At 46.0% G+C, this 22,097-nt stretch overlaps 1 non-coding gene and 1 pseudogene across 1 annotated transcript; both read left to right on the top strand.

Annotated features, from left to right (window-relative positions):
* The first annotated feature begins 18,034 nt into the window (after positions 1-18,034).
* Positions 18,035-18,229, top strand: LOC135271757 (small nucleolar RNA U3; annotated as a pseudogene).
* Positions 18,230-20,405: 2,176 nt separating this feature from the next.
* On the top strand, positions 20,406-20,507 carry LOC135271777 (U6 spliceosomal RNA). The gene has a single exon (XR_010339904.1). It is a non-coding gene; the product is annotated as a U6 spliceosomal RNA (small nuclear RNA).
* Positions 20,508-22,097: the final 1,590 nt, after the last annotated feature.

Genomic DNA, 22,097 nt, shown 5'->3' with positions numbered 1-22,097 from the left:
CTCGATCTCTTGACCTCGTGATCCACCCGCCTCGGCCTCCCAAAGTGCTGGGATTACAGGCGTGAGCCACTGCGCCGGGCTATTTATTTATTTTGAGATGGAGTCTCACTTTGTTGCCAGGCTGGAGTGCAGTGGCATGATCTCGGCTCACTGCAACCTCTGCCTCCCAGGTTCAAGCAATTCTCCTGCCTCAGCCTCCCAAGTAGCTGGGACTACAGGTGTGTGCCACCATACCCAGCTAATTTTTTGTATTTTTAGTAGAGATAGGGTTTCACCATGTTGGTCATGATGGTCTTGATCTCTTGACCTCATGATCCGTCTGCCTTGGCCTCTCAAAGTGCTGGGATTACAGGCGTGAGCCACTGTGCCTGGCCAAATTTTTTTTTTTTGAGGCAGGACTGTCTCACTGTGTCATCCAGGCGGGAGTACAGTGGCACCATCAACAGCTCATTGCAGCCTTGATTTCCCGGGCTCAAGCAATCCTCCTGCCTCATTTTTTGATTTTTGGTAAAGATGAGATCTCACTATGTTGCTGGTCTTGAAATCCTGAGCTCAAATGATCCTCCCACTTCTGCCTCCCAGAGTGCTGGGAGTATAGGTGTGAGCCACCGTGCCTGGCTCCCAGCTGGATTTCTCTGCGGCATTTGACACACGCAGCCTGTGCCTTCTTGGAAATGTCTGCACCCAGGTCCTCTCCTATCTCTTCGGTGGTTTCTTCTTTATTTTCCGGGCTAGCTACTTTTCCTCCTATCACCTCCCCCTACTTCGGTGCTCACCAAAATCAGTCCCTCCTGAGCTATCTTCTGCCTCCACTCTGCACTTTTGTAGTGCACTCTCACAACCTGGCTCTCCTCCAGGGAGCCCTATCTCAGCCAGCTATGCCCCTTCCAGCCATCGCTCACGCCAGAAACCAAGGAGTGACCGCCAAACTTCCTCCTTATCTGGCCAATCACCGAAGAGCCAACCATTGGCTTTCCTATAAGTGGATGACCTTCTAAAGCTCAAGCGGGAGCTTGCCACTTCCTACTAACATTCATATGCTGATGTTCAAATTCTTCTAACTTCCTGTTTCATTCCTATTCTTTATTCCGTCCCACTGTGTGTCCATCCTGTATGATTAGCACAGGACACAGTACACAGTAGGTTCTTAATTTTTTTTTTTTTTTTTTTTGACAGAGTTTTGCTCTTGTAACCCAGGCTGGAGTGCAGTGGCACAATCTCAGCTCACTACAACCTCCGCTTCCTGGGTTTAAGCAATTCTGTGTCACCCTCTGCAGTAGCTGGAATTACAAGCGAGTGCCACCATACCTGGCTAATTTTGGTGTTTTTAGTAGAGATGGGGTTTCGCCATGTTGGCCAGGCTGGTCTTGAACTACTCACCTCAGGTGATCCACCCACCTCAGCCTCCCAAAGTGCTAGTATTACAGGCATGACCCACCCCACCCGGCCTCAAATATTTGTTGAACATGTATGCTAAAAGGAAAGAAGATGGGAAAATATATACCGTGCAGTTCCCAATGGCTAAAGGTAGAACAATTATAGAATTTAAAGTAAAATAACACTACAGTAGCCCCCCCCTTATCTTCAGAGAATATGTTCCAAGACTCCCAGGAGTTGCCCGAAACTGTGGATAGTATGGAACCCTATGTATACTATGTTTTTTCTTTTCTTTTCTTTGAGACAGAGTCTCGCTCTGTTGCTCAGGCTGGAGTGCAGTGGCACGATCTTGGCTCACTGCAGCCTCCGCCTCCTAGGTTCAAGTGATCCTTCTGCCTCAGGCCTCCTAGTAGCTGGGATTACAGGCACGGGCCACCACACCTGGCTAGTTTTTGTATTTTTAGTAGAGACAGGGTTTCACCATGTTGGCCAGGCTGGTCTCAAACTCCTGACTGCAGGTAATCTACCCGCCTTGGCCTCCCGAAGTGCTCAGATTACAGTTGTGAGCCACCGTGCCCAGCCTATACTGTTTTTTCATATGTACACATATCTACGATAAAGTTTAATTTATAAATTAGGCATAGTAAGAGGTTAACTACAACAACTAATAATAAGATAGAACAATTATACTGTAATAAAAGTTATATGAATGTGGTCTCTCTCTCTCAAAATATCTTCTTGGGTTGGGCATGGTGGCTTATGTTTGTAATTCCAGCTAGTCAAGAGACTGAGGTGGAAGGACAGCTTGAGCCCAGGAGTTCAAGACCAGCCTGGTCAGCAGAATGAGAATCCATCACTTAAAAAAAAAAAAGAAAAAAAAGAAAGAACTAAAGTGTGGTAAGCCACAGAATGTTAGAAGATGCTTATAACACATATAAGAAACAAAAAATTAACATCTGGACCAGTGTGGTGGCTCACACTTGTAATCCCAACAACTTTGGGAGTCCAAGGCAGGGAAATCCCTTGAGACCAGCCTGGGCAACAGAGCAAGACCCCATCTCTACAAAAAAAAAAAAAAAAATTAGCAGGGTGTGTTGGCACTTGCCTGTAGTCCCAGCTATTTGGGAGGCAGAGGATTGCTTGAACCCAGGACATCAAGGCTGCAGTGGGCTATGATGGCACCACTGCACTCCAGCCTGCGTGACAGAGGGAGATCTATCTAAAAAAAAATTAATATCCGAAATATACAAAGAACATATGAAGAACTACTACAAAGCAATGAAAAAAACAAAACAAAACAAAAAAACAGTTCAGTAGAAAATGACAAAAATACTTTGAAGAGGAACTTCACAGTAGAGAAAACCCAAATGACCAATATGCATTTGATCAATTTTATTATTATTTTTTTAGAGACAGGGTCTTGCTATATTGCCCAGGCTGGAGTGCAGTGGCTGTTCACAGGTGTGATCCCACTACTGATCAGCACGAGAGTTTTGACCTCCTCCATTTCCACCCTGGGCTGGTGCACCCCACCTTCGGCAGCCTGGTCCCCTGCTCCTGGGAGACCATATTGATGATGAACTTATGGCTCTGCACTACAGCTCAGAACGGGCCTCAAGCATTCCTCCCACTTCAGCCTCCCCAGTAGCTGGAACTACAGGCTCATGTCACCTCACCTGGGTCAATAAGCACTTGAAAAACCATCCAATCTCATTAACACACATGAACATGCCAACTACAATAAAATGTCTGACAACAACATTCAAAGTCAGGGACAGAAGAAGTGGGAATATCTTTATTGAAGTATAATTCACATGCCATAAAATTCACCCGTTGAAAGTGCACACTTCAGTGGCTTTTAGTACTCCCAGAGTTCTACAACCACTGCAGTCTAAGTTTAGAGTATTTCCATCACTCCAAAAAGAAACTCCATGCCCATCAGCCATCTCTCCTCATCTTGCCTCCAGCCCTAGGCAACCATTAATATCATTTCTGTCTCTATAGGTTTGCCTATTCTAGACACTTCATGTAAATAAAATTATACAGTATAGGCTGGGTGCGGTGGTTCACGCCTGTAATCCCAGCACTTTGGGAGGCCGAGGTGGGCAGATCACCAGAGGTCAGGAGTTTGAGACCAGCCTGGCCAACCTGATGAAACCCCATCTTTACTAAAAATACAAAAGTTAGTCAGGCATGGTGATGGGCACCTATATCCCAGCTACTTGGGAGGCTGAGGCAGGAGAATCGCTTGAACCAGGGAGGCAGAGGTTGCAGTGAGCAGAGACTGTGCCATTGCATTCCAGCCTGGGCAACAAGAGAGAAGCTCCGTCTCAAAAAAAAAAAACAAAACAAAACCCAATATAGGTTTTCTGGTGGCTGGCTTCTGGCTTCTTTCACTTACCATATTTTCAAGGTTCATCCAGGTAGTGTGTATCAGTATTTCATTCCCTTTTATTGCTGAATAATCCATTGTAGGCATATAATAAATTTAAAAAAAATAAAGACGGGGTTTCACTGTGTTGGCCAGGCTGGTCTCAAAGTCCTGACCTCGTAATCCACCTGCCTCGGCCTCCCAAAGTGCTGGGATTACAAGTGGGAGCCGCTGCGCCTGGCCATATGTAATACGTTTTGTTTGTCCACTCATCAGTCGATGGACTTTTGGGTTGTCTCCACTCTTTGGCTATGGTGAACGATGCTGCTTCCGGGGTATTCCTGAAGAGTCTGAGCCCTGCTTTCCACATCCATTCAGATCATGGTTTTGCTGCAGTTGTCCACTCAGTTATCATCACTTATGGAGTCAACAAGGGGTGACCAGTCAATCCCCTGAGGTGTAGATTTATTCTTCCTGCGTCCATTATATCATTATATAGCAGCAACCCTCTCTCCTCATGATAATCAGAGTTGATTACCCTGCCAGGAAAGTAGCTTCTTTTTATTTTGTCTGCTGATCTACTGGCCCGAGGAGCTCAAAATGATCATAAGGCAGCCATAGCTTCAGTTTTAGTGGAATCCTTACTGAATGGCCTGATAGAAGCATCCCCTTCACCTGCCCTTGGGAATCAGGATCACTAGTCATGATCGCTAGTCTACCAAAGTATAAAGTGGCAGGAGGTGAAGCTGGACACTGTGGTGCACACCTGTAGTCCCAGTTATTCCAGAGGCTGAGACAGGAGGATAACTTGAGCCCAGGAGTTCAAGGCTGTTTTGTGTGATGATCCTGCCTGTAAACAGCCACTGCAGTCCAGCCTGGGCAACACAGCAAGCAGCTGTCTCTTAAAAAAAAAAGGTTGCTGGGCACGGTGGCTCATGCCTGCAATCCCAGCACTTTGGGAGGCCGAGGCGGGTGGATCACGAGGTCAAGAGATCGAGACCATCCTGGTCAACATGGTGAAACCCCGTCTGTACTAAAAATACAAAAATTAGCTGGGCATGGTGGCGCATGCCTGTAATCTCAATCTCAGCTACTCAGGAGGTTGAGGCAGGAGAATTGCCTGAACCCAGGAGGCGGAGGTTGCGTGAGCTGAGATCGCGCCATTGCACTCCAGCCTGGGTATCAAGAGTGAAACTCTGTCTCAAAAAAAAAAAAAAAAAAAAGGCAGGGCTCAGTGGCTCATGCCTATGATCCCAGCAGTTTGGGAGGCCAAGACAGGAGGATTGCTTGATGCCAGGAGTTTGAAATCAGCCTGCACAACATAGTGAGACCTTGTCTCTACAAAAAAAAAAATGTAGTGTGGGTGAGAAACACACATTTCCCAGTGGGTCACTGGGAATGATTGGTAAGAGGGATCACTCCAATTCTACTCCTGGGTTCCTGGAACCATGTATTCTAGCTATAGCAGACACAGCACCATATAATGACCATTGGTTCCAAGTAGATACTGTATCTTTATTTATTAATTTTAGACAGAGTCTCACTCTGTCACCCAGGCTGGAGTGTAGTGGCATGATCTCTGCTCACTGCAACCTTTACCTCCCAGGTTCAAGTGATTCTCCTGCCTCAGCCTCCTGAGTAGCTGGAATTACAGATGAGTGCCACCATGTCCTGCTAATTTTTTGTATTTGTAGCAGAGATGGGGTTTCACCATGTTGGTCAGGCTGGTCCTGAAATCCTGACCTTGTGATCCGCCCGCCTTGGCCTCCCAAAGTGCTGGTGGAGTCACCGCATCCGGCCAATACTGTATCTTTTAGGACAGTACCCAACTCCTGGCCAGCAGATTCCCAGTGATGTGGCATATGGTAGGACCACTGTATCTTGTGGTCATGTGCTCACTGTCACATCTCCTTTGTTATAAAGTGAGTCCCTTCGTCCAAAATGGTATTATTCAGGATCCCATGTTGATAAGTCAGACCTTCTGTGAACTCTTGGATAGTGGTGTTAGCTCAGATACTGTAGGCAGAAAAAGCAAACTCATATCCAGATTACATGTGAATCCTGGAAGGACAAATCAGTGCCCTCATCTGAAGTGGAGAAGATTTGAACTCGGTTTGTCATCTCAGGAAATGGGCTTAGAGTTGTCTCTGTCGCGCGCAGGTTGGATCTTCAGCAGAGGCAGCACTAGAGCAGCTTTCAGGAGGAAGCCGGGCTGCTGCTGAACCCATGCTGAGCCTCGGTCCTCCATACTACGGCTGCTCTGCTATGGGCACACTGAGTACGTGCTAGGGTGGCTGAGAATAGAAGCTGGATGTTGAGTGCGGTGGCTCATACCTGTAATCCCAGCACTTTGGAAGGCCAAGGAAGGAGGATCACTTGAACCCAGGAGTTCAAGACCAGCCTGGAAAACATAGCAAAACCCTGTCTCTACACACACACATACACACACACACACTCACACACACTAGCCAGACACGATGGAGTGTGCCTGTTGTCCAAAGCTACTTGGGAGGCTGAGGTGGGAGGATCATCTGATCCCAGGGAAGTCAAGGCTGTAATGAACCAAGGGCAACAGAGCGAGGACCAGTCTCAAAAAATAAATAAAATAAAATAAATACAAATAAAAAGAAGCTGAAGGACATCTACTGGCCAGGCTATCCTGTCCACCTGGTTGCTTATCCTCACATTCTGGTGAGGATGCTCACTGTGGGGTACTGATGGAGACGCAGTGCAAACTTCGTGCTCACCCCAGCAAATCCATCCATTAGCCCTCCCGCAACAAAAACCTGTCTCAGATCTTCTAGCCTTGCTCCTTCTAGGTCTCTAACCTATCAGACAAAATGCTGGCCTCTGCCTAGTAGTCTATGTATATCCTTGGCTCAGAGCCCTTCTCCTTCCACCTTAATTGCTGACCAGGTGTGAATGCTGGCAACTCTGTCATTAAGAGTGTTTCCGGCCGGGCGCGGTGGCTCACGCCTATAATCCCAGCACTTTGGGAGGCCGAGGCGGGTGGATCACGAGGTCAAGAGATCGAGACCATCCCGGTCAACAAGGTGAAACCCCGTCTCTACTAAAAATACAAAAATTAGCTGGGCATGGTGGTGCGCGCCTGTAATCCCAGCTACTCGGGAGGCTGAGGCAGGAGAATTGCTTGAACCCAGGAGGCGGAGGTTGCGGTGAGCCAAGATCGTGCCATTGCACTCCAGCCTGGGTAACAAGAGCGAAACTCCATCTTAAAAAAAAAAAAAAAAGAGTGTTTCCCTCAGCACCACCTTTCAGGGCCACCCTTGACTGTGGCTGTGATGTGGCTGCAGTTCATTTTCAGTCCACACCAAATAGGAAGGCATTAGTGAATCAGATCTGGGGCTTTTTACCTCCTCTGTCAACTGGTGATAGAGAACACCCCATCAGGCCAAAGGTGTGAGTTGAGGGAGAGGCGTAGGTGCAACAGGAGTGGGTGACCTGGTGGTCTGGCTGCCTGTTCATGTAACTTACTTGCGCCCTTTAGGCTGAGTAGTCCTCGTCTGGAATGCTCCATTTCCATGGTAGGATGGATTATTGCTGCACCTGCTCAACCATATGACTTGGTGTATTTCAATAGGCAGCTCTGATCACATCATCATACTTGTCCAATGGTTAGGTCTCTGCAGCACAATGGAAGATTTTTTTTTTTTGAGATGGAGTCTTGCTCTGTCATCCAGGTTGGAGTCCAGTGGTGTGATCTCGACTTAATGCAATCTCTGCCTCCTGGGTTCAAACAATTCTCTGCCTCAGCCTCCTGAATAGCTGGGATTATAGGCGCCCACCACTAAGCCTGGCTAATTTTTTTGTATTTTTAGTAGAGATGGGGTTTTACCATCTTGGCCAGGCTGGTCTTGAACTCCTGACCTTGTGATCCACCTGCTTCGGCCTCCTAAAGCCCTGCAGCACTCTAGGAGGCCGAGGTGGGTGGATCACAAGGTCAGGAGTTCAAGACCACCGTGCCTGGCTTTTTTTTTTTTTTTTTTTTTGAGACAGAGTCTTGCTCTGTCGCCCAGGCTGGAGTGAAGTGGCACAATCTCGGCTCACTGCAACCTCTACCTCCCTGGTTCAAGCCATTCTCGTGTCTCAGCCTCCCGAGTAGCTGGGACTGCAGGTGCATGGCACCACACCTAATTTATTTTTTATTTATATATATATATATTTTTTTTTTTTTATTGCATTTTTGGTTCTGAGGTACATGTAAAGAACATGCAGCATTGTTGCATAGGTACATACATGACAATGTGGTTTGCTGCCTCCATCCTCATCACCTACATCTGGCATTTCTCACCATGTTATCCCTCCCCAACCCCCCACTGTCCCTCCCCTAGTCCCCCCGACAGACCTCAGTGTGTGATGCTCCCCTCCCTGTGTCCATGTGTTCTCATTGTTCAACACCTGCCTATGAGTGAGAACATGTGGTGTTTGATTTTCTGTTCTTGTGTCAGTTTGCTGAGAATGATGGTTTCCAGGCTTATCCATATCCCTACAAAGGACACAAACTCATCGTTTTTCATGGCTGCATAGTATTCCATGGTGTATATGTGCCACATTTTCCCTGTCCAGTCTATCATCGATGGGCATTTGGGTTGGTTCCAAGTCTTTGCTTTTGTAAACAGTGCTGCAATGAACATATGTGTGCACATGTCCTTATAATAGAACGATTTATAATCCTTTGGATATATACCCAGTAATGGGATTGCTGGGTCAAATGGAATTTCTATTTCTAGGTCCTTGAGGAACCACCACACTGTCTTGCACAATGGTTGGACTAATTTACACTCCCACCAACAGTGTAAAAGTCTTCCTATTTCTCCACACCCTCTCCAGCATCTGTTGTCTCCAAATTTTTTAATGATTGCTATTCTAACTGGCATGAGATGGTATCTCAGTGTAGTTTTGATTTGCATTTCTTTAATGACCAGTGATGATGAGCATTTTTTCATATGTTTGTTGGCCTCATGTATGTCTTCTTTTGAAAAGCGTCTGTTCATATCCTTTGCCCACTTTTGAATGGGTTTGTTTTTCTTATAAATCTGTTTTAGTTCTTTGTAGATTTTAGATATAAGTCCTTTGTCAGATGGGTAGATTGCAAAATTTTTTTCCCATTCTGTTGGTTGCTAGTTCACTCTAATGATTGTTTCTTTTGCTGTGCAGAAGCTCTGGAGTTTAATTAGATCCCATTTGTCTATTTTGGCTTTTGTTGCCAATGCTTTTGGTGTTTTAGTCATGAAGTCCTTGCCTATGCCTGTGTCCTGAATGGTTTTGCCTAGGCTTTCTTCTAAGGTTTTTATGGTGTTAGGTCTTATGTTTAAATCTTTAATCCAACTGGAGTTAATTTTAGTGTAAGGTGTCAGGAAGGGGTCCAGTTTCTACTTTCTGCACATGGCTAGCCAGTTTTCCCAACACCATTTATTAAACAGGGAATTCTTTCCCCATTGCTTGTTTTTCTCAGGTTTGTCAAAGATCAGATGGTTGTAGATGTGTGGCATTGCCTCCAAGGCCTCTGTTCTGTTCCATTGGTCTATATCTCTGTTTTGGTACCAGTACCATGCTGTTTTGATTACTGTAGCCTTGTAGTATAGTTTGAAGTCAGGTAGCATGATGCCTCCAGCTTTGTTCTTTTTGCTTAGAATTGACTTGGCTATGCAGGCTCTCTTTTGGTTCCATATGAAGTTTAAGATGGTTTTTCCCAGTTCTGTGAAGAAGGTCATTGGTAGCTTGATGGGGATAGCATTGAATCTATAAATTACTTTGGGCAGTATGGCCATTTTCACGATATTGATTTTTCCTAACCATGAACATGGAATGTTTCTCCATCTGTTTGTGTCCTCTCTTATTTCGTTGAGCAGTGGTTTGTAGTTCTTCTTGAAGAGGCCCTTTATATCCTTTGTTAGTTGTATTCCTAGGTATTTTATTCTCTTTGTAGCAATTGTGAATGGCAGTTCATTCTTGATTTGGCTCTCTTTAAGTCTGTTATTGGTGTATAGGAATGCTTGTGATTTTTCCACATTGATTTTGTATCCTCAGATTTTGCTGAAGTTGCTTATCAGTTTAAGGAGATTTTGGGCTGAGACGATAGGGTCTTCTAAATATACAATCGATATTGAATAGAAGTGGTGAGAGAGGGCGTCCTTGTCTAGTGCCAGATTTCAAAGGGAATGCTCCCATTTTTTGCCCATTCAGTGTGATATTGGCTGTGGGTTTGCTGTAAATAGTTTTTATTATTTTGAGATACGTTCCGTTGATACCTAGTTTATTGAGAGTTTTTAACATAAAGCGCTGTTGAATTTTGTCGAAGGCCTTCTCTGCATCTGTTGAGATAATCATGTGATTATCTCAAATGATTTTTTTTTTTTTTTTTTTTTTTTGCCTTTGGTTCTGTTTTTGTGGTGAATTAAGTTTATAGACTTGTGTATGTTTAACCAGCCTTGCATCCCCAGGATAAAGCCTACCTGATCATGATGGATAAGCTTTTGATGTGCTGTTGCAATCGGTTTGCCAGTATTTTATTGAAGATTTTTGCATCTATTTTATCATGGATATTGGCCTGAAGTTTTCTTTTCTTATTGAGTCTCTGCCAGGTTTTGGTATCAGGATGATGTTGGTCTCATAAAATGATTTGGGGAGGAGTTCCTCTTTTTGGATTGTTTGGAATAGTTTCAGAAGGAATGGTACCAGCTCCTCTTTGTATGTCTGGTAGAATTCAGCTGTGAACCCATCTGGACCTGGGCTTTTTTTAGTCAGTAGGTTATTAATTGCTGCCTCAACTTCAGCCCTTGTTATTGGTCTATTCAGGGTTTCGACTTCTTCCTGGTTTAGGCTTGGGAGGGTGTTAAGTGTCCAGGAATTTATCCATTTCTTTCAGGTTTACTGGTTTATGTGCATAGAGTTGTTTGTAGTAATCTCTGATGGTGGTTTGTATTTCTGTGGAATCTGTGGTGATATCCCCTTTATCGTTTTTTATTGCATCTATTTGATTATTCTCTCTTTTCTTTTTTATTAATCTGGCTAGTGGCCTATTTTGTTGATCTTTTAAAGAAAAACAGCTCCTGGATTTATTGATTTTTTTTGAAGGGTTTTTTGTGTCTCTATCTCCTTCAGTTCTGCTCTGATTTTAGTTATTTCTTGTCTTCTGCTAGCTTTTGAGTTTTTTTGATCTTGCTCCTCCAGCTCTTTCAATTTTGACGATAGGGTGTTGATTTTAGATCTTTCCTTGCTTCTCATGTGGGCATATATTGCTAATTTTTGTATTTTTAGTAGAGATGGGGTTTTACCATGTTGGCCAGGCTGGTCTTGAAGTCCTGACCTCAGGTGATCCACCCTACTTGACCTCCCAAAATGCTGGAATTACAGGCATGAGCCAATGCACCTGGCTGGAAGATTGTTTTTTAAAATTGGAACAGTCCCCTGCAGTAGATTAATGACCTTGCTCCAGAACCCTCTGGGCTTTCCAGAGACTCCTCAAAGCATCCTATGAATCACAGATAGATGGCATCTGCTAGGCTATATGAACCCCAGTGGCAGAGAACTTTGCGTTTCGGCCTGGACCAAAAAAACCTCTCTTGTTGTGGGCCCCACTCAAAACCGGCAGCCTTTGGAGTTCCCTGAAAATCATTGGAGCAGTATTTCCAAGCGTGTCATGTGCCATCTCCCATATCTGAAGGGGCCTGCCAGGCTTTGTGCATATTTCCTAGGGATGCAACACACATGAGGGTGCCAGCGCACTGGATCCCAACACATTTTGCAAAGATCCTTGAGTCTTTGTAGGATTTGTCCTCCAACCTCTGGCAAGCAGGTGCCTTGCCACTATCTGTTCATCAGATTCCATTAGCTCAATGTCATCAGTACAGAGGATCATGGGATATGTTGTGTGGAATCCAAGATGATCAAGGTCCCCCGCTCTACTGTGACAGAAAGCAGGAGAGTTAACATAGCCCTGGGGAAAGGGGAAAGACTGTGGACATGCACTTTTGTCTGTCCCCAGGGAAAGGAATCTTCTTTTTTTTTTTTAAGGGTGTGTTTCACTCTATTGCCTAGGCTGGAGTGCAATGGCGCGATCTTGGTTCACCGCAATCCTGGGTGGTGATTCTCCTGCCTCAGCCTCCCGAGTAGCTGGGACTACAGGCGTGCACCACCACTCCCAGCTAATTTTATATTTTTAGTAGAGACAGGGTTTTTCCATGTTGGTCAGGCTGGTCTCGAACTCCCGACCTCAGGTGATCTGCCCACTGCAGCCTCCCAAAGTGTTGGGATTACATGGGTGAGCCACTGTGCCTGGCCTTTTTTTTTTTTTTTTTTCCTGATACTGAGTCTCACTCTATCACCCAGGCTGGAGTGCAGTGACATAATCTCATCCTCCTGGGTTTAAGTGATTCTTGTGCCTTAGCCTCCCAAGTAGCTGGGATTACAGGTGCCCACCAGCACACCTGGCTAATTTCTGTATTTTTAGTAGAGATAGGGTTCACTATCTTGGTCAGGCTGGCCTCGAACTCCTGACCTCAAGTGATCTGCCTGCCTCAACCTCTCAAAGTGCTGGGATTACAGCTCACCTGGCAGGAATCTGCTTCTAATCTCACTTCCTTCATCAAACTAACAACCATGGACTAACTGGCGGGGATTCTGTTGATCTGCTCTAAGAAAGCTAGCACATCGGGCACAGCACTCAATTGGGGTACCTCTTGGTTATGTTCACCCTCATTTACAATGATCCGTCTGGTTTTTGCAAGAGCCAGATTGATGAGTTAAATGGGGATATCCCGGGAACCACCACGCCTGTATCCTTTACGAATGATTCCAACCACTGCCATTCCACCTGGGCTGGGGAATTACTTCTGATTTACTCTCTTGGGAAGGGGGATGAAGAAGCAGTTTCTATTTGGCCTTTCCTATCCTAATTACTCTTATTTCATTCTTTTTTTGGAGATGCTTTCATTCTGTCATGTAGGCTGGAGTGCAGTGGTGCAATCTCAGCTCACTGCAATCTTAACTTGCCGGGTTCAAGCAAACCTCCCCTCTCAGCGTTCTGAGTAGCTGGAACTACAGGAGTGTGCCACGATACCCAGCTAATTAAAAAAAATTTTTGTAGAGATGAGGTTTCACTATGTTGCCCAGGCTGGTCTCAAACTCCTGGGCTCAAGCAATCCTCCCACCTTGGCCTCTCAAAGTACTGGGATTACAGGTTTGGTAATGGCTCTTATTTCAGGAAACCAATGTGAGAGATCTGCTATCTGCTAGGTACATCTGTTCCACTATGTATTCAGGGACCAGGGCAATAACCAGCAGGCAGACCCATGGGCCAGATCTCCTTTTCTCTCCTGGCCTCTGTATGTCCCACCCTAGTACATGTCCCTAATATTAGTGTCAGCTCCGACTCTGTATCCAAAAGCCTTAAAAGATCGGAGTATTTTCCTTTCCCCAGGATGCAGTTGCTCTGATAAGCAGCTGTAAGTACCTTTTGGGGAATTCAAGACCAGCCTGATTAACACGGAGAAACTCCGTCTCTACTAAAAATACAAAATTAGCCAGGTTGGGCAAGAAGAGCGAAACTCCATCTTTAGTAAAAGGCGAAAGATTTATACTATTTGAAAAGAAACCAGAATATCGAAACTCCATCTTTTTTTTTTTTTTTTGAGACGGAACGTCGCAGTGGAGTTTAGGAAACTGGTTTGCAGAGTCCCAGCCCACTTCCAACATCAGAGAGGGATCCCATTGCTGTAGAGACTTTGCATCTCTGCTTTTGGGGGAGGGGCCACGAGCGTCTTCTTTTGAGCAAAGGACGATTGCACCTATCAGGCAAAGGCATGAAGCTGTTATTATTCAAATATGATAGAAAGATGTGTAACTGCTGAGTAGAAAAAAGCGGTAGGCTCTGCCATTTATTTGCTTATTGACTTTCAGCTTCAAATTCACTCTTGTTTTCTCTGCTCTCTGATGTTGGAAGGGGGCTGGGACTGCAAACTCCTAAACTCCCTTGCTGTCCTTCTGTTAGGTTCTGCTCATAGGGGCACTTGATGGAGACTGGGAGGCCAGAAGAAGGGAGAAGGGAATAGCTTCCCATTGTTTTTGGATTTGTTCAGAGTCACTCTATCATTAGAAGTTGGCTCCAGCCTTCAGCTTTTTTCTGCATTCCAAGAACCTGCCTTGAAGATGCTCTTCAGAGGAATGAGCAGCATTCCGGGTGGCGCTTCACTGAGTCTGGGCCTCAACTCTGCAGGGCCCCACCTCCCGGCTCACAGGTCAAGGTAATCCCAGCTCTTCGCTTTTGTCCCTCAGCCCTCCTTGCTTGTAGGTACTAGTTCTGCCTTGTCTCAGGGTTCTCTTTCCCTTTTTCCTCTTTTAGTCCTCCAACTCCTGTGTAACCAAGTTCCTGTATGAAATTCCCTCCATTTGTTATTTTGTTTGTTTGTTTTTTGTTTTTTTTTGAGATGGATTCTTGCTCTGTTGCCCAGGCTGGAGTGCCGTGGTGTGATCTCAGCTCACTGCAGCTTCTGTCTCCTGGGTTTAAATGATTCTCCTGCCTCAGCCTCCCGAGTAGCTGGGATTACAGGTGCACGCCACCATGCCCAGGTAATTTTTGTATTTTTTTAGTAGAGACGGGGTTACACCATGTTGGCCACGCTGGTCTCAAACTCCTGACCTCAAGTGATCCACCCTCCTCGGCCCCCCAAATGGCTGGTATTACAGGCATGAGTCACTGCACCATGCCCTAATTTTTGTATTCTTAGTAGAGATGGGGTTTCACCACGTTGGCCAGGCTGGTCTTGAACTCCTAACCTCAGATGGTCTACCTGCCTCAGCCTCTCAAAATGCTGGGACTACAGGTGTGAGCCACCACACCCGGCCAGCCACTGCAACTGGCCTCTATTTGAAATACATAATGTGGTTTCTGTTTTCTTGACTAAGCCCTATCTGATCCACAAAATTATCATCAGTGGTAGAACAGATAAACTATGGTACAGACATACATTGAGATAGTATACAAAGAAAATGAATCTCCCAAATGTAATAGTGAATTCACACCTGAATTCATGCAGCATGACTTCACTTCTATAAAGCTTAAACACTGGCAACATTAACGTATATTTGTACACATTGGTGATAAAAATATTTTAAAAAGCAAGGAAATTATTATCACAAAAGTTGAAATATGAACAAGGAACAAAGCTGGAGGACTTATACTTCCTGATTTTAAAACTTACTACAAAGCTACAGTCATCAAACTAGAATGGTACTGGCATAAAGACAGACATATAGACCAATGAAATAGAACAGAGGCCCCGATATAAACTCTCACTCTCTATAAACTCTCACATATTCACATACATGAGCATGATTTCTTACTTTTTTTTCCTTTCTTTTTTTTTTTTTTTTTGAGAAAGGGGTCTCATTCTGTCACCCAGGCTGGAGTGAAATGATGCGATCTTAGCTCACTGCAATCTCTGCCTCCTGGACTCAAGCAATCCTCCCACCTCAGCCTCCTGAGTAGCTGGGGCCACAGGTGCAAGCCACTACCACGCCTGTCTAATTTTTTGTATTCTTGGTAGAGATGGGGTTTCACCATGTTGCCCAGGCTGGTCTCGAACTCCTGAGTTCAAGAGATCTGCCCACCTTGGCCTCTCAAAGTGCTGAGATTACAGGCGTAAGTCACTGTGCCTGATCTGCAAGTGATTTCTTAAATTTTTTTTTTTTGAGATGGAGTTTCACTCTTGTTGCCCAGGCTGGAGTGCAATGGCACCGTCGTGGCTTACCACAACCTCCGTCTCCTGGGTTCAAGCAATTCTCTGCCTCAGCCTCCCAAGTAGCTGGGATTATAGGCATGTGCCACCATGCCCGGCTAATTTTTGTATTTTTAGTAGAGATGGGGTTTCACTGTTGGCCAGGATGGTCTCGATCTCCTGACCTCGTGATCCGCCTGCCTCAGCCTCCCAAAGTGCCTGGATTACAGATGTGAGCCACTGCGCCCAGCCTGAATTTTTTATTTATCTTATTTTCTTAGAGATCAGTCTTGCTGCTATGTTGCCCAGGATGGACTCAAATTCCTGGGCTCAAGTGATCTTCCCACCACACCTTCCCGAGTAGCTGGTATCACAAGAACATACTAATCTGCCTGGACTATGATCACATTATTATTATTATTTTTTGAGATGGAGTTTCACTCTTGTTGTCCAGGCTGGAGTGCAATGGTGCAATCTCAGCTCACCGCAAACTCCGCCTCCCAGGTTCAAGTGATTCTCTTGCCTCACCCTCCAGAGTAGCTTGGATTACAGGAATGCACCATCACACCTGGCTAATTTTGTATTTTTAGTAGAGATGGGGTTTCTCCATGTCGGTCAGGCTGGTCTCAAGCTCCTGACCATAGGTGATCCACCCACCTTGGCCTCCCAAAGTGCTGGGATTACAGGCATAAGCCACGCCGCCCGGTGATTTTTTTTTTTAATAGATAGAGTCTTGCTCTGTTGTCGAGTCTGTAGTGCTGTAGTGCAATGCAGCCTTAAACTTGATCAGGTTGGGTGCAGTAACTCATGCCTGTAATCACAGCACTTTGGGAGGCTGAGGCATGTGGATCACCTGAGGTCAGGAGTTTGAGACCAGCTTGGCCAACAGGGTGAAATTCCATCTCTACTAAAAATACAAAAATTAGCCCGGCATGGTGGCATGCACCTGTAATCCATCTACTTGGGAGACTGAGGCAGGAGAATAGCTTGAACCCAGGAGGCGGAGGTTGTAGTGAGCTCAGATCGTGCTACTGCACTCCAGCCTGGGTGACAGCAAGACTCCATCTCAAAAAAAAAAAAACTTGATCAAATGATTTTTGCCAAGAGTGCTAAGACCATTTAATGGGGAAAGGACAGGTTTTTGATTGTTTGATTGATTTTTGCTTTTTAAACAAATAGTACTGGGAAAACTGGATATCTACATGTAAGAGAATAAAGTTGGACCCTTGCCTAACACTATATCCAAAAATTAACTCAAAATGGATCAAAAACCTAAATGTAAGATCTAAACCTTTAAAACTCTTAGAAGAAAGCATGCAGCCAAAGCTTCCCAACATTGGATTTGAAAATAATATTTTTGGATCTGACACCAAAGGCAAGGGCAGCAACAGTAACAACAGAATAGACAAATTAACCTCGATGAAAACTTAAGAATTTTGTGCATCAAAAAATAGTATCAACCAATTCAAAAAGAAATTGACAGAATGGGAGAAAACATTTGCAAGTCGTATGTCTGATAAGGGATTGATATCCAGGATATGTAGAGAGCTCCTAAAATTCAACACCAACAACAAAAACCAAGCAACCCAAAAGTGAACAAAGGACCTGAATAGGTGTTTCTCAAAAAAAAACAAAACAAAAAACGAATAGACAATAAGCACACAAAAAGGTTTTCAACATTACTAATCATTAGCAAAATGCCAATAAAAACTACAATGAAAGAGTATACTTTCAGGGATCATTTCCCTTTTTCTGTTTTTTGAGACTGAGTCTCACTCTTGCTCAGACTGGAATACGGTGGTGTGATCTCAGCTCACTGCAACCTCTGACTCCCGGGTTCACGTGATTCTCCCCTCAGTCTCCTGAGTAGCTGGGATTACAGGCACCCACCACCACGCCTGGCTCGTTTTTGTATTTTTGGTAGAGATGGGGTTTCATCATGTTGGCCAGGCTGGTCTCGAACTCCTGACCTCAAGTGATCCACCTGCCTCGGCCTCCCAAAGTGCTGGGATTACAGGCGTGAACCACCATGCCAAGCCCATTTCTCTTTTTTTTTTTTTTTTTGAAACAGGATCTCGCTTTGTCTCTGGGGCTGGAGTACAGTGGTGTGATCACAGCTCACTGTAGCCTCAACCTCCGGAGCTCAAGTGATCTTCCCATCTCAGCCTTCCCAGTAGCTGGGGACTGCGGATGTGCACCACCTGCTAATTTTTTTTTTTTTTTTTTTTTTTTTTGAGATGGAGTTTTGCTCTTGTTGCCCAGGCTGGAGTAAAATGGCGTGATCTTGGCTCACCACAACCTCTGCCTCCCGGGTTCAAGCAATTCTTCTGCCTCAGCCTCCCAAGTAGCTGGGATTACAGGCATGCGCCACCACGCCCGGCTGATTTTTGTATTTTTAGTAGAGATGGGGTTTCACCATGTTGGCCTGGCTGGTCTTGAACTCCTGATCTCGTGATCCGCCTACCTTGGCCTCCCAAAGTGCTGGGATTACAGGTGTAAGCCACCATGCCTGGCCAATTTTTCTATGTTTTGTAGACACGGGGCCTCGTCATGTTGCCCAGTCTCGTTTCTATAGTTAATTATAGGAAAAGTTTCTCTGAATGTGTAGAGCACTGGAAACCATGAGGAGGTGGCACAGCATTCTCCCCTGGGCATCAAGCTGGCTGTTGGTGGTGCTTTGCTACAACCACCATTTGCCATTGTCTTCCTTTAGGAGAGTGAGAGAGGACACAGTCTGGGTGGTTTCCCTGAAAAAAAAAAAAAAAACTACAATGAGATACCACCTCCCACTTGTTCACACTTGTTGGGATGATTACCATCAAACAAGCAAACAGAAAATAACGAGTGTTGACAAGGATGTAGAGAAACTGGAACCCTTGTGCACTGTTGGCAGGAATGTAAAATGGTGCAGCCATCATGCAAAACGGGATGGCAGCTCCTCAAAAAATTAAAACAGAATTACCATGCAATCCAGCAATTCCACCTCTGGGTATATACCCCAAAGAATTGAAAACAAGGTCTCAAAGAGATATTTGTACAGCATGTGCATAGCAGCATTATTGGAAACAGTGCAAGTGTCCACGGATGGACGAATGGATAAGTGTTTTAGTTGCTTTGCGCTGCTCTAACAGAATACGTGAGACTGGGTAATTTATAAAGAACAGAGATTTATCTCTTACAGTTCTGGGAGCTAGCTGGGAAGTCCAAGACGGAGGGACCCACCTCTAGCAAGGGCCTTCTTACTGCATCATCTGATGGTGGTAGGCAGAAGGGCAGGAGAGCATGAGGGAGAGAGAAGGGGGCCTGATCCTCCTCCTTTTATCAGGAACCCACTATCAAAACAATAGCATTCATCCATTCATGTGGGTGGAGCTCTTGTGATCTAATCATCTCTTGAAGGTCCCTCCTTTCAACACCATTGAATTGGGGATTAAGTTTCTTATACATGGCCATGTGTGGTGGCTCACATTCATAATCCCAACACTTTGGGAGGCTAAGGAGGGAGGATCGTTTGTGCCCTGGAGTTCAAGGCCAGCCTGGGCAACATAGTGATACCTGATCTCTACAAAATAAATGAACAAATAATAAACTAATAAAAACAAAAATTAGCCAGGCATGGTAGCATGTGCCTGTAGTTCCAGCTGCCTGGGAGGCTGAGGTGGGAGGATCGCTTGAGCCTAGGAGATCGAAGCTGCAGTGAGCCATGAATGAACCACTGCTCTCCAGCCTGGGCAACAGGGCGAGATCGTGTCTCAAAAAGTAAGAAAGAAAGCTAGGCATGATGACTTAATGCCTGTAATCCCAGAATTTTGGGAGGCCAAGACAGGTGGATTGCCTGAGGCCAGGAGTTCCAGACCAGCCTGGCCAACATAGCAAAACCCTATCTCTACTAAAAATACAAAATTTAGCTACACGTGGTGGGTGCCTGTAATCCCAGCTACTCAGGATGTTGAGGCACAAGAATCACTTCAACCTGGGAGGCAGAGTTTGCAGTGAGCCAAGATCACGCCACTGCACTCCAGCCTGGGCAACAGAGCAAGACTTTGTCTAAAAAATTAATTAATTAATTAATTAAAGAAAACAGAAAAGTTTCCAACACATGAACTTTCGGGGACACAGTCAAGCCACAGCAATAAGCAAAATGTGGCAAACCCCTACAAAAGAATATTAGTCTGTCTTTAAAAGGAGAGAAATTCTGCAATGTGTTAAAACATGGATGAACTTTAAGGACTTTATGCTAAGTGAAATAAGTCAGTTACATAAAAAATAAACACTATATGACTCCACTTATATGAAATACTTAGAGTAGTCAAAATCATAGAGACAGAAAGTAAGTAGTAGCTGCCAGGGGGTTCAGGGAGTAGGGGATGGGTAATAATTGTTTAATGAATAGTTTCAGTTTTTCAAGATGTAGAGTTAAGAAGTTGGATAATGGTGATAATTGCACAAAATTATGAATGTATTTAGTATTCCTACATTATACACTTAAGAATGGTTAAGATAGGCCAGGTGAGGTGGCTCACACCAGTAATCCCAGCACTTTGGGAGGCCAAGGTGGGTGGATCACTTGAGGTCAGGAGTTCGAGACCAGCCTTGCCAACATGGTGCTGCATGCCTGTAATCCCAGCTGCTTGGGAGGCTGAGGCAGAAGAATCGCTTGAACCCGGGAGGCAGAGGTTGCAGTGAGCCAAGATCGTGCCACAGCACTCAAGTGTGGGTGACAGAGCAAGACTCCGTCTCAAGAATAACAACATAAACCCCTATAGAACATCATGTGCCCTAATTTGGAGTAAGAGCAAAAAACCCATCATGACTGCCCCTGGCAGTCTGGAGGCAGAAGAATGGTAAGCAGGACGGCTACATGTGAGGCAGGAGCAAGATGACGGAGGAGGGACTGAAAAGCCCGAGGTTGTACTAAAATTGGAATATGCTAATATGCTAAAAACTTGAAACGATACAGAGAAGATTAGCATGGCCACTGTGCAAGGATGACACACAAAAAATAATCGAAAAAAAATAGTAAAAAGACCAAGGTTGAGGTCCCAGCAGCCAGTAATTGAGGCTGAGGCTGTGTAAACATGACATCCCATGCTAGGAGTCAGGACCTCTCACCAGTCTCCAGGGAGTCAGACCCAGCTCTTTTTTGTTGTTTTTTAGACGGAGTTTTGCTCTTGTCACCCAGGCTGGTGTGCAATGGTGAGATCTCAGTTCACTGCAACCTCTGCCTCCTGGGTTCAAGCGATTCTTCTGCTTCAGCCTCCCGAGTAGCTGGGATTACAGGCGCCCACCACCACATCAGGCTAATGTTTTTGTATTCGTAGTAGAGATGGGGTTTCCCTTCCCCATGCTGGCCAGGCTGGTCTCAAACTCCTGGCTTTAGGTGATCCACCTGCCTCGGCCTCCCAAAGTGCTGGGATTACAGGTATGAGCCATCAAGCCCAGTAGACCAGCATCTTTCATCTCCTCCTCCTCCACTTGTGCTAACAGAGGGTCCCTGCCTGCTGATCATTTTCAGATGTGGGTGCAAATCTGAATCAATGTAGAGATATCAGCAATCCACTGGCAGAGGTGAATTGAGAGAGTAGGCAGAGTTGGAGAATAGGTGTGAGTGAGTCCTGGAAGGGACGTTCCTAAGGGCAGATGGAGAAATTGGGTAGAGGCCCTTTAATAAACACAGAAAGGCTTTATGTGGGAGTTGCAGATTCCAGCGGGTGAAGGGGAACCCCCGCTGAAAATCCTGGAACAGGTTGAATAGAGGAACTGAGCAGGTGGGAGCAGGGATGTGAGAGAGGAATAGGAGGCCAAGGGCAGGGGGGACATCAGACTGCCTGCGTTTCCCCCATCCCCGGGGAGAGCTGCAACCAGTTTTACAGGACACTCCTGGCTTTGCCTAAGATCAATGACCCCATTCAGAGAGGGTTGATGGCACCATGCGGCAATGCCGGCAGCCAAGGGGTTAACCTTAGGCCAGCTGGCTCTGGGGTGGTGTGAGGGGGTGGGCCGCCACCCCCTCCGGTTGCCTTGGCACCAGTGTAGGCGCCTGCTCTGCTGCTGGGAACCTCCGCAGAGCCCAGGGCCCTTCGCTGCCAGTCTGCTCCCCACTCTCGGTCCCGAGTGGTTCCAGGCGCTGGGCCCTTAGGCTTGGTCTGGATTCCCATCCTCCACCCCAGGAGAGGTTGGCTCAGCCCGGCTGGTGCAGGCGAGTCCAGCCCAGGCACAGACAGACACGCAGATGCGCAGTCTCTAGGGCTGCTCCTTAGCCTCCTGGGTTAGCAGCCGGGGGCCACCTGCGCTCTCTGCACGCAGCCCTCGCCTCGCGGAGAAAGCCGAGGCTGAATGGGTGGGGGGCGGGGCAGGGACGAGGGTCGCTGAGGCAAGAACCTCCTTTCTTCAGGCAGCGGGGGAGATCAGAGACACCACGGAGCTCAGGTCAGAAACAAGGGAGTAGAGAGTTCGGAGCCAGACTCGAGGCCAGGCGAGGCGAAGTGAGGAATCTCGGGCCCTGAGTGTGGGGGTGCAGGACAGGCCCCCTGCTCCTCCTTCCAATCTCTGCTTCTCCTGGGGACCCCCTCCGCCCTCCCAGGGGCCCCGGCTCTTCCCCCTCCCCCCAG

The sequence above is a fragment of the Aotus nancymaae genome, unplaced genomic scaffold (assembly GCF_030222135.1).
Source record: "Aotus nancymaae isolate 86718 unplaced genomic scaffold, 86718_ANA_hifiasm-v0.15.2.pri h1tg000089l, whole genome shotgun sequence".
In the NCBI taxonomy this organism is placed as follows: domain Eukaryota; kingdom Metazoa; phylum Chordata; class Mammalia; order Primates; family Aotidae; genus Aotus; species Aotus nancymaae.
The sequence above is the reverse complement of the archived record's forward strand: the minus strand, read 5'-3'. Positions and strand labels throughout refer to the sequence as shown.